The sequence below is a fragment of the Prenolepis imparis genome, unplaced genomic scaffold (genome assembly GCF_030444845.1).
Source record: "Prenolepis imparis isolate NDT839.2.m4 unplaced genomic scaffold, iyPreImpa1.0 SCAF_5, whole genome shotgun sequence".
Classification (NCBI taxonomy): Eukaryota; Metazoa; Arthropoda; class Insecta; order Hymenoptera; family Formicidae; genus Prenolepis; species Prenolepis imparis.
The window spans coordinates 729,590-751,903 of record NW_028141163.1 but is presented as its reverse complement, the minus strand read 5'-3'; the positions used below and the strand labels follow the sequence as shown (position 1 = coordinate 751,903).

At 35.8% G+C, this 22,314-nt stretch overlaps 2 protein-coding genes across 10 annotated transcripts in view; one reads left to right on the top strand and one right to left on the bottom strand.

Annotated features, from left to right (window-relative positions):
* The window catches only part of LOC145936350 (centromere protein I), a 232,001-nt gene that overhangs the window by 56,650 nt on the left and 153,037 nt on the right, over positions 1-22,314 (bottom strand). The window lies entirely within an intron of this gene.
* The window catches only part of LOC145936352 (serotriflin), an 80,517-nt gene that overhangs the window by 13,167 nt on the left and 45,036 nt on the right, over positions 1-22,314 (top strand). Inside the window, exons 1-2 of one of the 8 annotated variants that reach the window (XM_083038487.1) lie at positions 15,712-16,233; positions 16,876-17,542. The exons of 1 other annotated variant lie outside the window; for it this stretch is intronic. The gene's annotated coding sequence lies outside the window, so the exon portion shown is untranslated. Of the gene's footprint in view, positions 1-9,572; positions 9,737-15,711; positions 17,543-22,314 lie in introns of those variants that run through there. 6 more of the 8 variants (XM_083038486.1, XM_083038488.1, XM_083038490.1 and 3 more) reach the window with 6 other exon arrangements.

Here is a 22,314-nt window from a genome sequence, read left to right as displayed (position 1 = left end):
AGAGCAAGCCAAAGAATGTTCAAAGAACACAATCATAAATAACAATGCGAACGAGCATGGTTTAAGAGTGGGTAAAATGCAAATTCGCGGTACATCACTTATTAATCTCATCATTCGAGTTGATAGAATAAATTTGTTTTGTTTTGAGAATTAACGCGTAAAAATATTTTTTTATAGATTGAGGTGAGCGCATGTAATTTTCTTACCAACGTCAGAAAATATACACGAAAAAGAAGTTATTAGTTCGGTAAGCGTCAAGTAAAATGGTCCGTCTGATATTTTGCGAGAATTCGTATAACCAGTAGATAATAATAAAAGTTTTCACGCTAAAAAATTTAAGCGCATAAGAGAAAACAGGTTTCTAGATATAAAAAATTAATTCTTGTTTTGTATAACACTCTCATTTTTTTCCCTTTCTTTTTTTTTATAAAGAGAAAATGGAAAAAATGAGCATTCACCGCAAGAGCATCAATTTCGACTATGTTCACGTTAAAATACTATTCCGAAGGGATTTTCGCATCTCTAGCCATGGAGGAAATTTCTTGAAAGAGTGACGATATACTTTCTCTAGGTTCTTACATATGTATCCTCTTAAACTGTTACTCTTAAAACAGATTTTAGTGAATGCAAGAGTAAATCCTTGGGATGTGCACAATGCTTCTCCGGTGCGAGATCTTTCGATCCGTAAATTTCCCCGTTACTTACGTAAATACTAAGCGTCGCATACACGCTATCCTTTACTTTGTGCTTAACTTCGTGAACCAGTTCGCCCTGTAATCCCAGGGGAGCGCGCAGGAAGGTCGGCGCAGGACAGGTCGGGTTCACTATACGGCGAAGGAAATTCCCTCGAGCACGGCTCTCCGCGTGTAGAATACCGAACGATAATTAGGTATCGATTTCCACGTGCCGCGAGAGTGCGATAATCGACTTCGTCTATCTCAGCTGTTTGACCCTGCCGTCGTCGACTATGTATCTGATATATATCGCATATCGTACTCTTCCACCCGGTACTCGTGAATTCCTACCCCAGTTTCATTGATCGCAGCAAAGTGTCTTGACGACGAGAGAGAGAGAGAGAGCGCGCGCATCTTGTATGACAAATTGAAGGGTCTCGTTTCCATAAAAACAGCCATTCAAAGTAAAATTTTTAAAACGACATAGAACGCGAGCTTCCGCAGTGGAAAGTTTTTACAGCGAGCGATTTTTACAAGGAAAATGGCGGTCTTTAAAATGAAAAACACATAACGACAACCTCTTCGTTGGCCGACAATTTAAATTCTGATAAACTCATCTCAGAGAGTGAGAGAGTTAGAGAGATTCTTGTTCCGAAAGATTGGATTATTAAAATTGGCAGGAAATCGATAGCGCGAATTTGATATCCGATTGATTGATCGACTAAAAATCCGTTTGCCTAAAAAAAAAAAAAATGTAGTACAGGAATTAGATTTACATCAATCAGCTAATGGAGAAAAATAGTCTGATAGAAAAACAGAAAACTTAAAATTGATAATGCAAAAAACCATTTTTCTCATAAAAATAAAATAATCCCAGATACATATAACACACACATATATATTGTAAAAATAAAATAAAGCTCTCAACGCAGTTTTCTCTTAGCTGTCGCTTTCTCATATTCTTTCTTTGATTTTCTTTCATATTTTATCTTCAAGCGGATTTCGATTTTTTTTCTATTTTAGAAGTTTCTTATATATATAAAAGAAAATATTAATATTCAAATTCTCTACAAAATATTAATATTAAAAATTACAACTAGTTTTTAAAACAATGTTGGGATGTCCGATTATATTATCGATATATTTTTTTGTTAAATCTGCAGTTGTAAAAATTAATAATTTTATACAATAATGAGCGTTTTAGTATTAATCGATTTACTTGTATGTATAGATACAAAATTTGTTTTTTTCGTATACAACTAGCAAAACAATTTAGAATATCAAGCTGTACTATGATCCTGTGCAAATACACTTGACATGAAAACGGAAGTATGTTAATATCGTTATTTTTTTACTGTACGCTATCGTTTTCTTTCCCTTCTCTGGAAAATCCTTAAAATAATTCTTTTCATATCACACTTTTGAGTTTCTGTGCTAGCGTCGTTTATAATATTTTCCCTCTCGGAATAGACGGTACATACATATCGATGGATCGCGTAATAATGTCGACTTCGCGGTGCGAAATGTTCGATATCTGGGCTGGATGGTGCAGCACATGAACATAGGACAAGAACTCGGATCTTTCGCGAGGCGCACGGGAAAGAAGCCATCCGTTAAAGTTTATATTCCACACTCGACGCTTCTTTCCCGGCACCGCCGGAAACTACGGTGTTCTTGACGATACGTACAGTCGCCATAAGTCACGTACCGTACCGAGAGAAAGAGAGAGAAAGAGAGAAGGAGAGAAAGAATGCAACCCAACTATATATTTTCCACCTCGCGTATTTCAAAATTCGCTTGGTCCTTTTTTTTCGAGCAAGAGCATAGATAAAGCGATCGAATGAGAGGGTCGTTAACCCGAATGTATCGCGAAATATTCTGTATCTTGCAAAATATTCTGCCACATCTTTGTTGATTGTATGAATGATGGATCTTTGCATAATTTTGCATAGTTTTGAATAAATGATCAATCATTAGGACAAGTGGAAATGTATAATGTAAGGTGAAAAAAATATTAATATTAATAATTAAATTCAAAACACATGTAATGAACGCGAGATTTTTTTACGTGACAAAATTTGAAATCTCTATTATATGACGAAATATTCATTTCTTTTCTAAAATATTTCTATTACAATTTCGCAAATCTGCCTGGCTCGTTGATTATTCAAGATTCGAATCATTAAGGCTCCTGGGTGCTCACCGCGGCCATATTGGATTGTGATGTCAGAGGAGAGAAAGCACACGCTGAAAATTCTTAGATGCCATTTTTTAATGAAAAGATATTTCGATTAAACAGCACTTCAGATGGCTTTAGCACACTCTTAAAAACCCCCGAAAACTATCCTTTTCCCTTTATAATCAATCAACATCTGTAAAATGATCGAGAGGTCAGACTTTGACATGCGGAATGACTGCGCATGTGCAAAGACCAGATGAACTGGGCTTCATAATATTATATTTTACAGCTGTTGATTGATTATAAAGGGGAAACGATAGTTTTCGGGGTTTTTTAAGAGTGTGCTAAAGCCATCTGAAGTGCTGTTTCATCGAAATATTTTTTTATTTCGAAATGGCATTTAAGAAATTTTAGCGTGTGTTTTCTCGCCTCTGACGTCACGATTTCGACATGGTCGGAAAGGAGCCAGGAGCCTTAATTATTATTGAAGCGACGATAAATGCAAAGGACAAATGCATTAGTGATAATTTTATTAATTATTCAGTTGTAATAATTATGTCTTTATTAATAAATGGCGCAACTATTAAACGATCAAGAGAGATCGTAGAATTGGTTCTGTAAAATTACACGAAACTCTTTGTGAAACTCTTTCACACGTGCTTCGAGATATTCACATTTTGTCGCGATTTATCCGCTCGACGGAAAAAACAAGATCGAACTTTTCCTTTGACGGTCGTTCTAACGGACTCTCCCCAGCGGAAAAGGACAATGAAACGTAAATTTCCCCGCACCCTTTCCCCATCGCCGAAAGCCACAGACGGAATCGAGAGAGAAAGCATAGAACGATTTAATTAAAATCGTTCTTTTAGAGTTGCGCTTTCTTTTGCCATAATGGGGAGTGCTCAGCAACCTGGGGAAGAATAGCTGCTAAACGCAGAGGAGGCAATTAGCGTTCGTCCGTTCGATCTCTTTGTGTGCGTCTGACAGTATCGCTGCTTCTGCAATGCATAATCTCAAACGGATCGGTAAGGTATTATATAATTAGCGTATTGGCAAAGACAGCTGCGCATAGAGAGAAGCTATATCATCTTAAAATTCGGATTTACGTATCTCAAAACATCCTGCGGAAATAATATTTCTCGTACGAGCAATTATTTAATAACGAGATGTTTGAATAAAAAAAATAGTTACAAAATTCTATTGCTACAAGCATCTTCTTAAACTAACATCGAGGAAATCTTTTCTATGTAACGTTGTTAAACAGATTTTTTAAAAACTTATTTCCAACTACAAATCGGCGGGACTCTCTTCGCGGCGCGTTCCTTTCCAAGGATTTACTTCAGCAAGCGCGATATGTAAGTAACGAGTGCGCGTTAACGAGCCGGAGGAGGAGACGGAGAAGGAGGATACAATTGTGCATTCGGTCGTGCAACGAGTGCATAAATCCCACGGTACGGTGCGAACAGTCCAACGGTAGAGTATCGTGAGAGGGAGGGAAGCCCGGGTCGGGCGAAAAGGGCAGGATAGTTGTCGTAAACCCCTTATCTGGAGCAGGGATCTCGAGGAAAGAGCAGACTCTGGATTATCCTGCGCACATATATATATATATATATATATATATTCTCTCGTTGTATTCTCCCCCTCTCTCTTCCTCGTTCGACATTTTCATCACGAATGCCGTTTCGATGTCCGATGTTGCTTCGCGTTAATTTCGGTGTAATTGTCGGAATGCAACGAGGATACTGACTTTGCCGTTCCGACATTTGTCCCGATCAGCGTTCGTGACTAAATACAGAGATTGTCTACTTTTCTCATAGATATTCCATAGATCTGTTGACGCGCGAGCACAGATACAGGAAAAACAACGATATAATCCGCAAAACAAATATCAAGCTTGGAGAGTTCAAATATAAAAGAGTATTTTATCGACAGTAAATCGGGGAGACGCTCAGCCGTAATAAAAACACATTTTATTGATAACACTTATATAAAAATATGTGTTATTAATATACATATTTTTTTCAATAAAATATAAAAGGAGAGGATTTATTCCGAAGCGCTTAATTAAAAGCACTTAATTATAATTAAATTTAAATTTATTTTTATTACCGATTGTTTACTATCGAAAAAAATGAGGATTATTGTTTTTTTCTCATATTCTTCGAAATGCAAGGTGCTTGATATTTATCACAATTTTTTGTACATCTACGTATTCATCATCAATTTAATGTCGATCTTGTCTTAGCAAAGATGACGAGACATTAATTGATTACACACAAATTTTCGTAATTTTACAGATCCTTAATTTCACAAATTGCGTATTCTCGTCCATTACTCGTTAAATTCCTGATTCATTATTCATGAATGTACAGTTTCTATATAGGACGTGGGTTTTAATGCTACACGCAACGCGAAAAATATGTCCTCGTATAAATAATATTTTTCACATTTATCACAGTGACAAAGAATTTTATCGTGGAAATACTGATTTTTATATATCCTTTAGGTACGGCCGAGTGTAGCATAGTTAAGAGGAATATTTCCTATAACTCTACGAGGTTAAAAGGAATATTTCTATTCTCAGAGTGCTGTTCGTTTCCGTACGTGAGTTATATATCATTCTGCGCATTTCTTCTCGATTTTATCCACCGATTTTGTCCGTTATATAGGGTGTTTCCGAGTAATCGCTATTTTCTCTCGATATGATAGACATTAAAAAAATTTTTCTCAGACACAATCTCTTTTTAAAAATTGCGAGGTCAAAGAATAATCAATTGTGATGAGTGTCTAGCATTGTCTCATATTTGGAAAACACACGAGAGAGAAACAATAACTTTATTTTTTAATAGTAAATAACAATCCGCAATAAAAATAAATTTTAGTTTCGTTAAATGTTTTTAATTAGTATGATTAAACGTTTTTAATTAGGTGCTTGGGAATAAATCCGCGCTCTTTATATTTTATTGAAAAAAAAATATATATATATATATATATATTTTATATTTTATTTTTAGATATATACATATTTAATGATATATTTTTATATATGTATATAATATGTGATATCTACGAATAAAATATATTTTCGCTAAGATTGTATATTTATAAATAAGAATGTCCTATATTTTTGTTGAATATTTGAACTTATGAATTTATTCAACGATGCTGCAAGAATCTCAGATGATTTTTTTACAATGACGCAAAGATATCGCGATCGATTCAACTCTTTCCCAAAAACTCTATCGCTGCATCTTCACGGATACAATTCCTTCGAATTTCCGCGGCAGTCTCTCATTAGAACGATACGCGGTTTCACGAAGTGGAACACTCTACATGACACTTAGCGTTTACGAGCGTATTGTAAGTATATGTGTAATACACACATTTACACATCACTTATCACGTCGCAGCTGCAATAGAGGCAACGTTCGCGTTGTCAATTTACATCATTCGCTTCAGAAAGAGAGAGAGCACTTCTCCTTCCTAAGGTGATTTCACCTATGAGTGTTGAAGATTCATTATCTTCGTCATGTATATGAGCGAAGCATGAAAGAGGCTTCTCACTGTCTCATTAGGGAATCAGCCGAGACTATCGAGATACATACATATATCGCGTAAAAATTGTCAAAAATTAGAACCGAGAAGCGAGGTTTTTTTCCAAAATAGTGCCGAAATTAAGCTCTGCAAGTTTAGCGTTTCTTTTCTGAGTTTGCATTCTTAATTTTAATTAATAATGATAAACTTAGTTAAGTTTATAATTTTTTCGTAATTTTCTACATAGGACTTCTATTAAAAACAAGTTGATTGCAACTACGTATCGTTAAAGAACATAATATTGGCGAGAAAATAAAGCGTGCAAATCTAAAGATTTACTAAATCAATTGAATGTGTCACGGGTTTTAAAATGTTCAATTGAAGATCAATATAGTTGATTTGCAAGAAACGTTTCATAATAGAGAATCTAACAGACTATCCTCACAGTATGCATTCATTGAAATTTTTATATAATTGTGTTGCAACATTTGCAATATCGAGATTCTGTAAGATTAAATCAAATAAGTTTCTTTATAAAATTAAAAATTATCATAATATATATCTCTCTCCCTCTCTTTCTTCTTATTAAAATTTTTAAAAATTTATTATTGTGCATCATACAGATCAGCGCTTTCGTAGATTATTTTATAGAATGTTTGTACGAGTTTACAGAGACTCGGTATTTGAATATTATAAATCTTTACGTTCCACGGAGAGATCTCTAATTCCATAGATCTCCGATTTCATCAATTCTTCACAGATCCCCGATTCCGTAAGTGCACCCTTCACGGATTCGTGGTTTCCCCAGTAATTGACCTCGCCGATTAAATCTAAAACTTCACAAATCCTTGATTTTCCGAATCGATAGCTCGCCGGATGCTTTGTTTCGTAGAATATTGCCTCGGCGAATTATCGGCGCGCACCGAGAACAGAGAAAAAGGAGAAGAAATATTACGGAACACGGGATCGAAGTTTCTCGAGCTGGCTCTCCCGATATATAGTCGCTATCCTTAACTAATTTTAACTTTGAAGGGAATTCCGTGACCGATCCCGTAGGAACTGTCGGACCTTAGTCCACCAACACGGGAATCGTTTCAAACCAATACAGGACTTCTCAGGCTCAATCGGTAATCAAACTATCCGCGGAAATACAATAATCCACGAAGTGATAAAGTGAATAAACTGAATTAATCGAGAGCTCTCTTCGGTCAAAGTCAGTCTTGATCAGCTACAATCGAAGGATCGGGCCGAACCCTTGAGAGAAAGCTGTTATTTGGTAATACCATTATACAGTTAGTCTCAACTTGGATAAAAAGCACAACATATATCAACTTTTCAGTAAGAATTTTATAGTAAGGTTCCTATTGTGAAATACAAATTTAAATTACACACAACTAGAAAGAGATATAAACTTTTCAATGGAATAATGGAATAAAATTAATCAGGAAAAAAAGAGAGCTTGAAAATAAATTTTCATATAGAGTTTGAGATTGCGTAAAAAATGTCGGAATTTTCTTCTCGCATATTTATAAAGAAATATACCTAATCGAGTGAATAAGCGTTGCATGCGTTTATATTTTTTTCCAGCGGGAAGAGTTGCTGATTTTTGCACTTGTTACATATATGACGTATCGACGTCATTCATCTACTTTCCATTTTTAGTAACGCGATTTTTATATCAAAGTAATTTCCACGTTGCAACATTATCGATCAGCAGATCGTCGATTGCGCGTAATTCCCCTCTCTCTCCCCTCTCGATCGCGGAAGTTATCGATGATCGATCGCGAGAACGCAAATGGCATTGCTGGAGCGGGCGTATAACAAATTACGAACGCAAGCCGTCTCTCGGTTTTACGTATTTCGCGTAATTGGACGAGAGAGTGAGAGAGAACACGTAACAAAGTTTTTACCGAATTAAGCGCACCAAGCGCGGAGAACGGACTCGTTTTAATAACCATGAGGGAAAACACACAATTAATTTAATTCGAAAAATATCTCTCTGAAAAAGGAAAGATTTTTTCCTTTTTCCCGAATCAAAGGATACTCTCTCTCTCTCTCTCTCTCTCTCTATCTTTTTCTCGGTATAAGAGCCGCGGGTAAAATGCGGATTGAACAAACGGCGGTATAACATTCGTTTTACACCGGCAATTAACGTTTTATTACCAACACTCGCGCGTGCACGCCCGTACTTTAATGCAAGCGCGTTTAACGTGAGATGCCCGCGTAATACTCGAATAACGTACGCTTGTTACACACACCGCGACCCGACATCATAAAATTTATATCGCGCTCCGACGTTTCTAGCTTTTTTTTTTTTTATGAAAATTATATCGCTGTAACGTTCACAGAAATCGCTCGCGCTCATATAAATGACTCGGATAAATAATATAAACACGGATGGAAAAACAAGCGGCGCGTTATCGTGTACGTATCGATATTAATCAACATAGACACACACATACGCATGTATGACATGAAAATGTCATACGCATATTTTAGATTTTTCCGTTATTCTAAGTACACATATATATTTCTCTGCATCTGTTCCCTTCCTGCATCTATATAAGTACGTTCTTGGTGCTCAAAGTGGAGTAAAAAAATTTTATCGGAAATTGTCAAGTTTTTTAACATATAAATGAATCTACATTTTATGATAAATTTATCTCATGTATGTATTTTACAATTATAAAGTATAAAGTACTCTTTAAATTTAAAAAAAAAAAACATTTAAATTCTGTCGATTCGTCGAAGAAAATCTATCGCGGAAACGAAATTATGCAGCAGGAGGGGGGGGAGGGGGGAATTATTCATTGTTATATTCGCGCACACGCTAAGACAAGGCGACAAGAAAATGTCAGACGATTATTATCTCTCATTTACAAGTTCGAGTTACAACAAGCGTTGCGTTGCATAATGGTGATTAATCATATTTACGATACCGCGCGCGAGTAGCCTCGCGACGATTCGCGTCGACGATATATGTATACCGTCGCGTGTATATACGGGGAGGATTGTTTACGTTTAATCAAGTGGGCATTTTCATTTTCCTACCACGCGCAGACGACGCGAGAGAAGCGTGCTCTTGACGAAGACGTTATTACCGCGAGCCTTCGGGACTGATTGCTACTCCTCGTCAATAGGAGGGCTGACTCCTCCCAAAGACTATAAAAGACAAGCCTGGTCGCGGATCGATCGCCAGTGTACAGCCGCGCCTTTTTATTGTCGCGGTGCCGAGGAAACGTGCACGAAAAACAAACAACCAAAAAAAAGAAACATCCGCACTCCGGCTTGTCGCATCTGGTTTGCAGCACCGCTGGCGGCTTTTAAAGGGGTGTGACGCACCGAAAGGGTGAGTTTCTCAGTCCGCGAGGAGTAGCATTTCGCTGTTATTTGCCATTCGTTAATGCCCGACAATTATTGAAACAGGGACAATGCGGGTGAATTGACGAGTTCGTCGAATAATAGGGGAATATCCATTCTGCGCGATATTCTCTTTCTCTCTCTGATTTTTCTCTCGTCCGTTTGTTTATTTATACCGCTTGACTTGTATCTTAATGCCGTGTTGAAATGATGATGAGTTCTTCGATTCGCGATATGTAATTTTTCGTGATGGATATACCTACATGTATATCTCTCGTCTTTCTCTTCGTTATGGTATAAATTGCATTATACACAGTTTATATTGTATAATGATATTGTGAAAGAGAGTCGGCACACATATTTAATTCGGGAACATTATTTTACGACGTCTGACGCTTTTTAATTTTGTGGTGAGAGGAAACGTGCATTATAATACTGTTAATGGACTTTTATTTGAATGTTAAAATGTTACGTTAGGGGATTTTATATTAAAATTTATATTATCGTTGAGAGAGTAATATATTCGCGAGGAACGAATACAACGAATAAATGTATAACGATTATAAGTAAGGCAATAAGTATATATATAGGATCAATGTAAAATATCTGCATAAATTAATTAATTAATTAATATATAAACGTATAAATATAAAAAACGAAAATGTCGAGGGAGGTCATCATTTTTTGCAAGTTCCCAATTTTTGCCATTATATATATCTTAGTAACTAAGCCTTAAATTAAAATTCTATTAAATTAAACTCGACCTGAAATTAACTGAAGAATGCAGTTTTGTTAATATTTTAATTCCATAAAGTTTATTTTGCGAAAAGCCCTTCATTTTCAATCACTTATAACTCGAAAATTATTGATGCCTCGACATTTTCATTGAGGAAAAATCTTCTTAGATTTTCATTCTCTATCGCATGGTGCTAAACAAATCCGATGCTTTTGTAACACCCTGTATATTAACAAATAATGAGAGACGAACGAATCTTTCTAATTATATAAAATCCAAAATTGATGATGATGGCTGTATATAATGAATTTCTCCGTCGAAATGGGGAAACAAAAAAGAAAAATAAAAATGGAAATCGTGGGAACGTAGCATCGATGTTTTCCGGGGTTCCGAATAATCGGACGAGCACGATGCGAGAGCATTGAAAACGGGGCTTTAACGAGGTAGCGAGAGGGTGAACGCGCGACGAAAAGACATGTAAAGGTGTAAGGCACCGTGTGCGCAAAAAGCTCCGGTGTGTAACAGAGTACCAAACTGTTCGCGTAACACTATTGCCGGATGTCGTCGAATAAAATCGTCGGATCCGATGTGGGAGATGCGGCAGATGGGATCGGTAAAACCCCTTTGTTTGATGCAGTTTCCGACGAAACCCCGATGAAACTGACCCTCCCCATCCCACTCCCACATCCTCGGTAGTTATCCTAATTAACGCGTTATTTAATTATCCCGTCACGAATTTAATGGTGTTGACAAATTTCGCGCAATAGCGCGCGATTTCTCGCGATCTCGTTGTAAATACAATTCCAATAAAATAATATTTTTTAAAATGTTATAATAAAATATAAATAAATAAATATAAATAACATCGATAATTCGAGGCGTGGAAAACTCTTACTTATTTGCTCGCGAGTAGCGCGAATAAATATGTTTTTCGCGTGAACTGTAATAAAAATTTCTGAGATTATCCGTTATTGATCGTTAGTTAGCGATAATGTTTACACGGCGGAAGAATTTCATTAATTATGCGTGCACATGATTTATCGTCCGATTACCATAAAAAAAACATTGTTCATATGTAACTTGACAAGATCTTGATGTTTTATATTCATCCGATGGTGGATATTTTTACAGAAAATCTGTTATGAATTGAAGACGATTACTTAGTAATTCCATCAAATCGTTAATTCCGATTTGATTGCAGTAATTTTCACATATACGTTGCGTCTATGAGAAATAATATGTGTTACGTGAAAAAGGCATGATGTACCTCATATTTTTGTATATATTCTCTCTGTCACTGATATGACGCGATAAAACATATAAAATATTCTCCTTGCGCAATAATCAACGTTGCGAGGTGATATTGCGATGAGTTTGGCAATTTAATTATTTCGCATTTAATATTCGCAAAACTTGGTATTTTAGTAGGAAATTCTGTCTCGACGAACCAGAGAAATTTTTCCGCAATTCTCTCTCGTCTCCGTCTGCGCAGTTAAACAATTAAAATGTATGAATTCGCGTGGAACACATCACGACGAATTTTGGACTTTATTTATCTTGATTCCATTTTCGTTATTGCAAAAACTACACGTATCGTCGGACAGTGAAATATAATTATAGGTACGCTAAGGTAATTGCTTTTCCTTTTAACGGCACATTTCTTGATGAACACGGAGTTGATTTCTTCTTAGATGAGAATTCTTGGCTTCTCTTTCGCAAATATATATTTCTTTTCATTCTGACTTTAGTAACGTGTTTGTGTTGTACACTGTAATTTATTATTGTCAATACACGTGAAACGTTTTATTTGATTTATGAAATCATTCTCCGTTGAGCAATTTTGCCGAGCTAGAACTCATTCTTAATTCATTAACGAATAAATAATTCAGAAAAAGTATACAGTAATTGAGTTATACATATATTATAGAGAGAGTGAATTATTGGAAATAAGATATTTATATATTTTTCTCTCTTAAATTTTTCCAGACGCAGAAAATGTACGGAATATAATTTAAATAGTTTCGAAGACGTTGAATGCAATTTTTTTCTCTCTCGAAGTTATCTTGTTCAAAAGATGTTAAGATCGCATCATTGTTTCTTTTAATAGATTATCCATTCTTTTATTCCTGGCGTGTTGCAGTTTTATATCAAGAAGAAATTTCAGTCATATATCATGTCATAATATCAGCTTGAATAAACTTTGAGCTCAAAAAGTCAAGAAAAATATTTTAAAATACAAAATTACTTAATTTAATTTAATCTAATTTAAACATTACAATATGTTAAAAGTGTCTAAATTCATTTAAATTTATGTTTCCCGCGTTTTTAAATTTACGAGAAAGAGAGAGAGAGAGAGAGAGTGTCTTGTTTCTGATGGTTCACCCCGTCTAGAACTATGTGTGTAGCGAAAATATTACACCTGTATAAATTTTGCGCGTGACTTTTCGGACACTCCGTAGCGCGCACGTAATTCGTTGCACGAGAAAATGTATTTAGCCGGTAATGAGCGGCTGCAGGTTTTTGTTATAATTAGGTTGTTAGCTCGCTCTTTCGGTATCCCGGTGCGCGAGAACCGGAACCGGGATTTCTTTATCAAGTCGCCCGCGCACGGGAAAAAAGATGCGCGCAGGGTGCATCGCCCCGGTGATGCATATGCACGAGCGCGTTTACAGTGGGAAAGATAGAGAGAATAGTTGATTAGCCCTTTTTCTGGCATGCGTCCCGGAAATGTTGCCTTTATTAACCAAGATGAAGAAAAAAAACTCCTACTCCCTGACTCTCTGTCTTTGTTACAGCCAAGAATTTTAGTCTCTCGTCGTGTTGAATGTCGATTTCTTTATTTTCTTTTTTATCTGCATCTATCCTTGGAATATATTCGTATACAGTAATTAAGTCGCGGAAACAATAATTAATAATGTTTAATAATAACGTTTCTCTCTCAAACATGTTTTCATCTGTCAAACTATATATGTGATTATTCAATTATTGTATTATTGTTTATATATATACCAGATATCCCATTTTAAAGGACCCACTCAAATATTTCATTGTCAGAAACACTGCGTTAAATCGAAAAATGTTTCCTACAAAAGTTGTAGGGTTTCGAGGGGGACATAACATAGTAATATTCATTTGACCTTGGGCGGCGTCTCCAAGGTTAGTGAAGGTTAACCTTAAATGAAGGTGAGAATGAATTTTGAAGAAAATAAAAAAATGCTTCAGATAAAAGTTGTTCAAATTAATTAGTAGAAAAAGATGTTATAATAAAAAATATGGGTTTCCATTTAAAAAATTTATTCTCACCTTCACTTGATCTTGGAGACGCCGCCCAAGGTCATATGAATATTACTATGTTATGTCCCCCTCGAAACCCTACAACTTTTGTAGGAAACATATTTTGATTTAACGCAGTGTTTCTGAGATATTTGAGTGGGTCCTTTAAAATGGGACACCTGGTATATTATTTAGAGAATAAGGCGGCAATCCGGTTTGCTTAGATTCTCGCTATAATAAAAAATCGAAAGATACTTACATTCGTAGAATGCTACTGTTTCTATCATCCCCCGAGTCATTCCGCACATAAGTAGGAATTGCATCACGTGCGCGTGCTTAGGGAAACTTCTCGTCTTTCCTCCGGATAAACAAACTTATCCGTTCGATCCGCTCGAAAGAAAAAAAGAGAGAGAAAGAAGAACTAGAAGAAGAGAACATTCTCTCTATCCGAGTATTTTCTCTACATTCTCTGCATGTGTCGGTATCATTCCCGTTCGATTCGGGATCGGGCGTTAGTTCAACTCGCATTCGCACATCAAAAATATTTTCCTTTCTCTTATGCGCGTCGTGTAAATAAAGTCTAACATGGACGGGTGTCGCAGGACATCGATATCTCCCACCCCTTCCTCCCCGTTCTCATATTCATAAGTTATAAAACTACACCTGCGAACCGACCTATAAAAATTGCAGCGTGATCTACGAACGGCAGACTACGACGCTGGTAGTTTAGTTTTTCTCAATCATTATTGCCGTGTCGCTGCGCCTTTTAATTATCTTAAAACTTAAGCACGGGATATTCAGTTTGAAGTCGATTTTTTTTTGCTTCAAAAAATTTCATACTTTTTCTCTTCTATATAATCTTCAATTAATTGAAATATAATTCTAATTTATTTAAATGAAACTTTCTGCACGCCACCTTTAGTTACTATGTTTTTACAAGATGTTTGCAATCATCTTACCCTCTGCATCTTGATAGAGAAAATAATGTGGAATGAACGACTTTGCCGACACACACACACACACACACACACACACACACACACACACACACACATTGTTATCTTTACATTTTCATTTATTATAATTATGAAATATTGGATGCTTCTCGGATTTAATTTTTTACCTCAACTTTTTGATAGACATAAAAGTATCCGCGTCTTACTTTATTATATGAAACATTTATCTTATTTGTTTCCTGTCATAAATTATGTGTCACAATTGACACAATTTCGAGTCATAAATTATTATAGTCATAAACTATTTTAAATTTAAATATATATTTATCAAGTCTGTAAATTTTCGATATTCTGATTCTGTCATAAAACATTAATCACATTTATTTTAAAAATTCTTCAACTACAAAAATATTTTAAAATTATTTAACGACGCGTATGGAACGTTTTTATTAAAATTAACACGTATCTCTATCTCGAAATTTACAGATCTTTCTCTCCATTATATGGATGAAAACGTATAACAACTCTGTTTGCTTTCCCAAATATCCAAGACTTTTTATTCTGAAAGTAATGTAAATAACAATGTATTTCCACTGTAATTTGATAAATGAAAAAATGTGTGAGAAATGTTATTACAAATTAATGCAAATTAATTGAGCAGAATATCGTAGTGTGTGTAACAATTTTAACTCGAATAACTCGCGTTATTGTTAGAAGGACATTCGATGGGTTTTGGTGGATCTCTCGTATAGAGATCATACGTTTAAAGTTATCATGTATATTAATAATCAAATAACACATTATTGGGGAGGACTCTCGGGAACATTGCGCTAATATATCGGGGAAATTAGGGTAGAAATATTGGACGATCGCGCCAACTATCACGCTCCCCTTGTGCCCCTTTTGAGGGTGTATGTGATCGAACTTCCTCACTGCCGCAAGTTCCGCCGCTCGCGGCGGTGCCCGGCTTTGCCAGGAGAGCTTGCGCCAGTTCGCGGGCAGCAGAGAGCCGCGCGCCGCGGTACGGAACACTCCGAGACAGGTTCTCGTCGCGCGGCGGCCGCAGTAGCGTCGTACGGTTTGCGCAAGAACGACCGACCATCCGGACGTTCCACATCTCGCCATGGTACTCGACTCGATCGCTACCTCGACCATGTCCGTTTGAATTCATTTTCGCGATCGCGGAATCGTCCGATTCTTCAAGAGAGAGAGAGAGAGAGAGAGAGAGAGATTCCTTCGTTCCGAGTCTTTTCGAATCCGGAACCTACCACTCGCGTACAAGAGATCAACTCGATCAACAACGATTGATAGGTTCGTCGATTGTGGACCAGAAACGATGTGATCGCGAAGCGCTCGATGGATGGTGCGTTTGAAGGAGTCGATCTCGAAACATGCGTCCTTGGAAAGATGGACACGGCGCTCGATAGGCATAAGGACGCGAAGAAAGGGTCGTACGCTGGCTGATATAATTAGGTGTCTTCTGTCTTGAGAAACATAGGGGCGATTGAGACGGTGATTGAGGTGATCGATACATTTAAACGCACAGTCGCGATAGAATTATGTGACGATCGTGTTCGTGCGCCTCTAATTCCCTCTTTCGGACTCTCGAAACGTCCCTTGAAAAGGGACGAGCCTCTTCTTACGCGAAGGAACGTTGAAGATCCGTTCGCTATATATATCTCCGTGTTAATTATAGAATTTTCCTATTAATTAAAGTACGAAAGATACTTCTCTAATCGTTGTATCGGTATTTTTATTAATTTCTTCTCATCTGCGTTAATATTTTCAATTAATAATTTCATTTTATTTAAATCGACGCGTTGCAAGATTTCAAGATTTCAAGATACTCGCAAAATCAGATTTGTTTTCGCGTTAAATGTTTTTCAATAATTCGTCCTTTTATTTCCATCTGCGATTACATTTATTCCTACGTTAATTCGTTTATCGATTGTCTATCGCCAATATCTGCGATCAAAGGGAGGGTTAATTTTTGAAACAATTATTCAAACACTTTAATCGATACTTACGATTGGATGTTTTATATCAACCAATTATTAATATAATCATTATATATCATTAATAATTTTATATTTCCCGAATTGTTGAGTTTTTAGAAATTTTAACGCAGCTGTCATTCTCGTGAGTTAAAACGCGCATTTTAAGTTTAAGACCAGAAGAGACCTATCGAAAGACCTACGTATGACAATAGCGAAAGCACGAAAACTTGAGCGATCACATAGGTTCGCTTCGCTTAATGTGTTTCGCGAGGACAATTTCGAAAGTGAAGTAATCGGTCGGACTCGAATGTGATTTCTCGTTCGTTACGAGGTAAAAAATACCAGTGAAAGAGAGAAGCTACGTGATATGCGTTGCACTCGACGCACAGTATCAACCGCGTCGATACAAATAACAACAATAGAAACGACGACAATCGAAATAGTAACAAACACTGCGAGGCAAAGGCAAATTAAGTCGCGTAGTATTAAACAAACTTAAACTACGTTTGAGTGTTGCTCTCTCCTACGAGAGAAAACTACGGGATAAAACTGAGATAATACAAACTCTTGGGTACGGATTAATCGTCACTTTGTTCAATTATTAACTGTGAATAAGAGAGCCCGTATGTGTGCGGACATGTGTGATTGGCGATTATCATACACGACACGGAGTACGGCGCTTTGCGACGAGCTCGGACAAGTCAACGCGGGATTTAAGCGTCGCTAATTATCCTTGGAGAACTGTCGTATAACTGTCGCTAATTAATCGGCGCGACTCTTCTCTCACTTCTTCGCTGGATCCTCTGTGAATTTCACGTTTCTACTGTCGCGAGGTGAGTCGATCCTACGTAAATATCCTTCGACAGCATAACCAAGCTGTGTACACATTTTCCACTTGCTTATACGTAACACTAATCGCTTAAGATATTCGACAAACACGTTTGAAATTGCTCTCAACTTTGGACTAAGATAAATCGCTCTCTATACAATAATGCGATTTTTGCAATTTGAAATGGATCTTCTCTCTCGATGGAAAGCAATGATAAATTAATAAAATAATAAACCGAATATGATGCATATGCAAATTTTTATATCAAATCTAAACATATGTTTAGGATATTACCTTTTCAAAATGCTCTAAAAGCATCGAATGTTCTTCCAAATTCTATAATTTGGAATCGACTTTTTTTAACGAAAATGTTTGTAATTTTCGAATTATAGCGAGTGAAAAAAGTCTTTTTTTCAGTTATTATTTCAAGTAAACTTTAAGACAATTTTAATAGGCTTAGTTGTAAAGAATATTACATATATAAAAAAAATTGATAATCTGCAATAAATAATGATGTCCCAATACTCAGTCAGAAAAAAATCAATTCCGAATTGTGATGAAAGAATCTAATCTAAAACATAAAACAATATTTGATAGGTTTGGGATACCTTAATATAGACTTATATCACTTAATATAGACTTGGAAACATCTTCTCGCGTTCTTAATTTGATTTTGCCCGAGCACTCAAATGTGAAGGCATAAAAAAATCCTTCAGTTTGTTCCTTCAGTCTGTTTTCTTCAGAATGGTAGGTTTTCAGAATCAACTGCGACTTAATCGCTCAATTTTTCGCGTTTACATTCGCATTTTATGTTTATTAGTGTGACTAGGGGAGTCATGCGGCATATTTCCGGAAACCACGCATAATTAATATCGCGTGTCTCTTATCAGCCCCCTTAATGGCTTTGGACTCTCTCTGCCTGATCAATGAGAGCCTTTTCTGGACGTCGGAATCCGCGAAACTTCGCCTTTTTGCGCATTTTCTCGTTTACGATTATGCTTCGCGCGTACAAAATAAACTCGTGCCTGGTTTACGTTCAGAGCAGGCACAAGAGAAGGAGATACGTTTCATTATAATAATATCAACTACCGTCGGTGAATAATGGATTAAGAGAGATAAATTAAATGTTGTTTTTATATTCCAATTTCTCTGTTTCGCGAACGCTAATCTATTATCGAATTTTGTATGCCTCTCTTGAGAGGAATATATTATATAAACCGATAGAGATATTTCTTAATACTTTCACAATTTTATACTCGCATGAAAAATTGTGAAAATAATTATTTCAGAAGATTTATAAATCTCTCGACATAGGGGATTAAATTCCGCAGATGATTCTTCCAATCACCTCTCTCACATATCATTTCCATCACGCTGAATGGAAACATCGTTGATTTTAATCCGCTAATCTTTTTTTCAATATCTCGTGAACATTTTTAAAAAATATTTTTGCGTATTTTTATACCTGGCTTTCATCTTACGCGATGCGAAGCTTTGGGAAATAATATTTTCAAGAGAATCCTCCAAAAAGCTTTTGAAATCTTCAAAATATCGCATAAAGAAGAAGAAGAAAGAAAGAGAGAAAGAAAGAGCAAAAACATTTTCATCCTGCGACATAAAAACTGCCGATTTAACAACCGTTAGCATTTTATTTGCATTGCGTTGTTCTCAGAAAAATGCGATATTGTCGCGGTGGAAAAGTTTAAACGGACCGGCATGCACTTTGTTTGTCTATATGCGTTAAAGCAGAGGGAAATATTTCTCCTTTAGTAGCCGCATTTATTTGCGTATCAGCTGCCTGCAACTCTCCGTTTGCATAAAGATTGGTTGTTAGGAATTGATAACTCCATCTTATTCGCGTAACTCAACAGCAAATCACAAAAACAGCATCTTTTTAACTTCAAAGCGTCTCCTTTCTCGCGCAAGAAAAATAATAAAGTTTAAAGATAATATTTATCTATTATTATTAAGAACGTATTAATTTGATAATTTTCTATAGTTACTACTAATATTACACACAATGGAATTATATTTTTTGACTTGTGTTATAATTTTATTTTATTTTTTGCATTTTCTTTATTATTATTTTTATTTCTATACATTCTGCCATTATTCGAGTAATAATTGTAAGTATAAATACCTTGTTTGCGTTTGCATAAGGTTATCTCGATTCTCAAATATGCGATTTCGAGAATTTATGCAAATACACAAACTCACGTTTAAAACATACGATTCTATTTATTATAAATGTAATTATGAAAATGGACAGATATATGTCTTATATTAAATCCCAGAGCGTTTTAATAAATCGCGCGCGATGTTATCTCACAATATACATTAATTAATATACGAAAATAAATGATTACTTATATGTCGTCGAAATATAAATTAACGTTTACTAAGCATTCGTTGTGCTAGGAAACGACGTTGATTTATAACAACGAATTTCGCTAGCTTTTCAATTACCGCCAAATTTTCAATTACGTTCTCGCATATAAGCACCGTTATTCTCCCGATTGTTATTTCACTGTCGTAAACGCATTTGCGCACGTTGACAATTTTTGCATTATATTTCTCGCGGAATATTTCTTATGAATTATTATATTCATTTATTCGTTGCACAGCTACCGCGAGGTAACCTGCCATAAAGTAACGTAATAATTTGTTTTATACCACATACAATGCGTACTCTCGCAATTTTTTTGCAGTAGTAATACATTTTGCTCCGCATGCATACAAGATTTAAGCATAAAAGAAACGTAAATTATAATTACTTGATTAAAAGATAGATATGTGTAAAGCTTTAACTTTTGGATTCTACAAATACATTGAGAAAAATTGAATTATGAAAGAGATATCTGAGAAAAATTTCATAGATTATTTTTTTCCATTATGTGGTTATAATATATGTAGATATTAATAATGTTAATGTAAAGAATTTTCAAAATTATAATGTGACATACATACTACAATATGACATTTCTAAATATTGTAGTACATGAAATTTTGCGTATCATGAAATTTTTTTTGAAACGCTATTCCGTTTTATGTATATATATATTTTTTTTAACTACTGAACCGATTATTATTTTTTAAATTTATTTTAAAAAGTTGCCAAAGAGTTAATACTATCCAAATCATAATTAAAAATAAAAGAGAATGCTTTCTGCAAAAGACATGGATCAAAATATAGCCAAATATACGAGAAAGAAAGTGAAAAAGTATTATATTCGGATATGTTGACCCAACAAAAAAGAAATATAAAGATAGACAGTTTTGTCACGTAACTTTGCAACTACACCCGTTCCCTTAAGCCGAGTCACCTATTTATATAAGGAAAAAAATGTACAACCCTCTTTAGAGAGAAACAGAGGACTATCGACCGCTCCTCCCTCGCAAATTGAGAGTTATTCCACGAATAGTTGATCCCCGAAAGCATCTCGCTCGTGCGGACTAAAAGCTCGTCTCGTCATCCTCGTCGCGAAATATCGCGCAATAGCGCGGCTCGCGAAGTCTAGTTTCGCCGCCTGATATCCGGGGCTTTATTTTCGTCGCCCGCTCACACTTGGCGTCGAAATGAGGCACGCCGCGGAAATTAAACTCGCGAATAATGAGTTAATTTGAGCTCGCGATTAGTTAACTCCAACCTCGCTACGTGAACGCCTGGCTAGCTTCGCGGAATTGCATCCAATTTTTCATTAATGTTCCCCAGGCGGAAACAAAGTGTAATGCGGCGATATAATGATATTAAAGACCTATTATTCTTCTTCTTAAACTTGTCTCCGACTTTACGCTAATCCCATTCGAATTTTATTTACTCGCACATATTAATTAGACGATGAAATTATTATTACTATTATTATTTTAAATCAAGCGATAAAAATCAAGAGTAACTTTCTTACACGCACTTTATTCCGATTACATCCATTTAATTCACAAAGTTTATAAACGCAAATTCTCCTCTGTTATGAATATGGGATACTTCAATATTATTAAATGTAAAAGCTATCAAAACGCTCGTTACATCAACGTACGATAGAATCTTAGGAAGCAAGTACTAAGACAATGGAATATCTCGCGCTACACGAGCCGAGCTCAAGTTCACATGCGTAGAATATTTTGGTAGTACCTTGATTATATATTCCGTGCTTGTGTATGTCAGTTACAAGAATGCGGAATCTTCGCTGAAGTCTTGTCGACAGAGTGTGCATTCCGAAAATTCCGTCTTGTGAAATTTCGTTTTCGCCTTTGGGCCCTTCTCTCCTTCCCTTTCCTGCCTTCGTGCTCGTTTCGCGATCGCAAGGGAAGAGCGAGCTTTTTAAAAGCGCGAGAGGGGAGAATGAGAGGAGACGAGAGAGCAACTACTGTTACCGTACACGCAAGGAGTTAATTACGGTCCTGAGGTAATCCTTTGTTCCATTTTAGTTAATGGGACTACATGGCTGTAACAGAACCTGATAAACAAAGGCGCATAATATTACCGCGAAACTAATCGCGAAATATCGTGCTTTCGCCGACATCAAATCGGTATTATGTTATTGTTGTCGTTGCTATATACATGTTGCATAATGCAATCGCGATAATTTATTAATATGAATAAATTACGAACAATTAAAATTATCTAGAAATACATTATGTTAAAATAATGTATATTATATACTCATTACGAGAACAATTTAGATTTTAACAAAATATGTGTGTATTTAATATTAACAAACCTCATTATATTTCACGAACGGATTTGAATCTGCCTTGGTGGCAGATTAAGGATCTTTG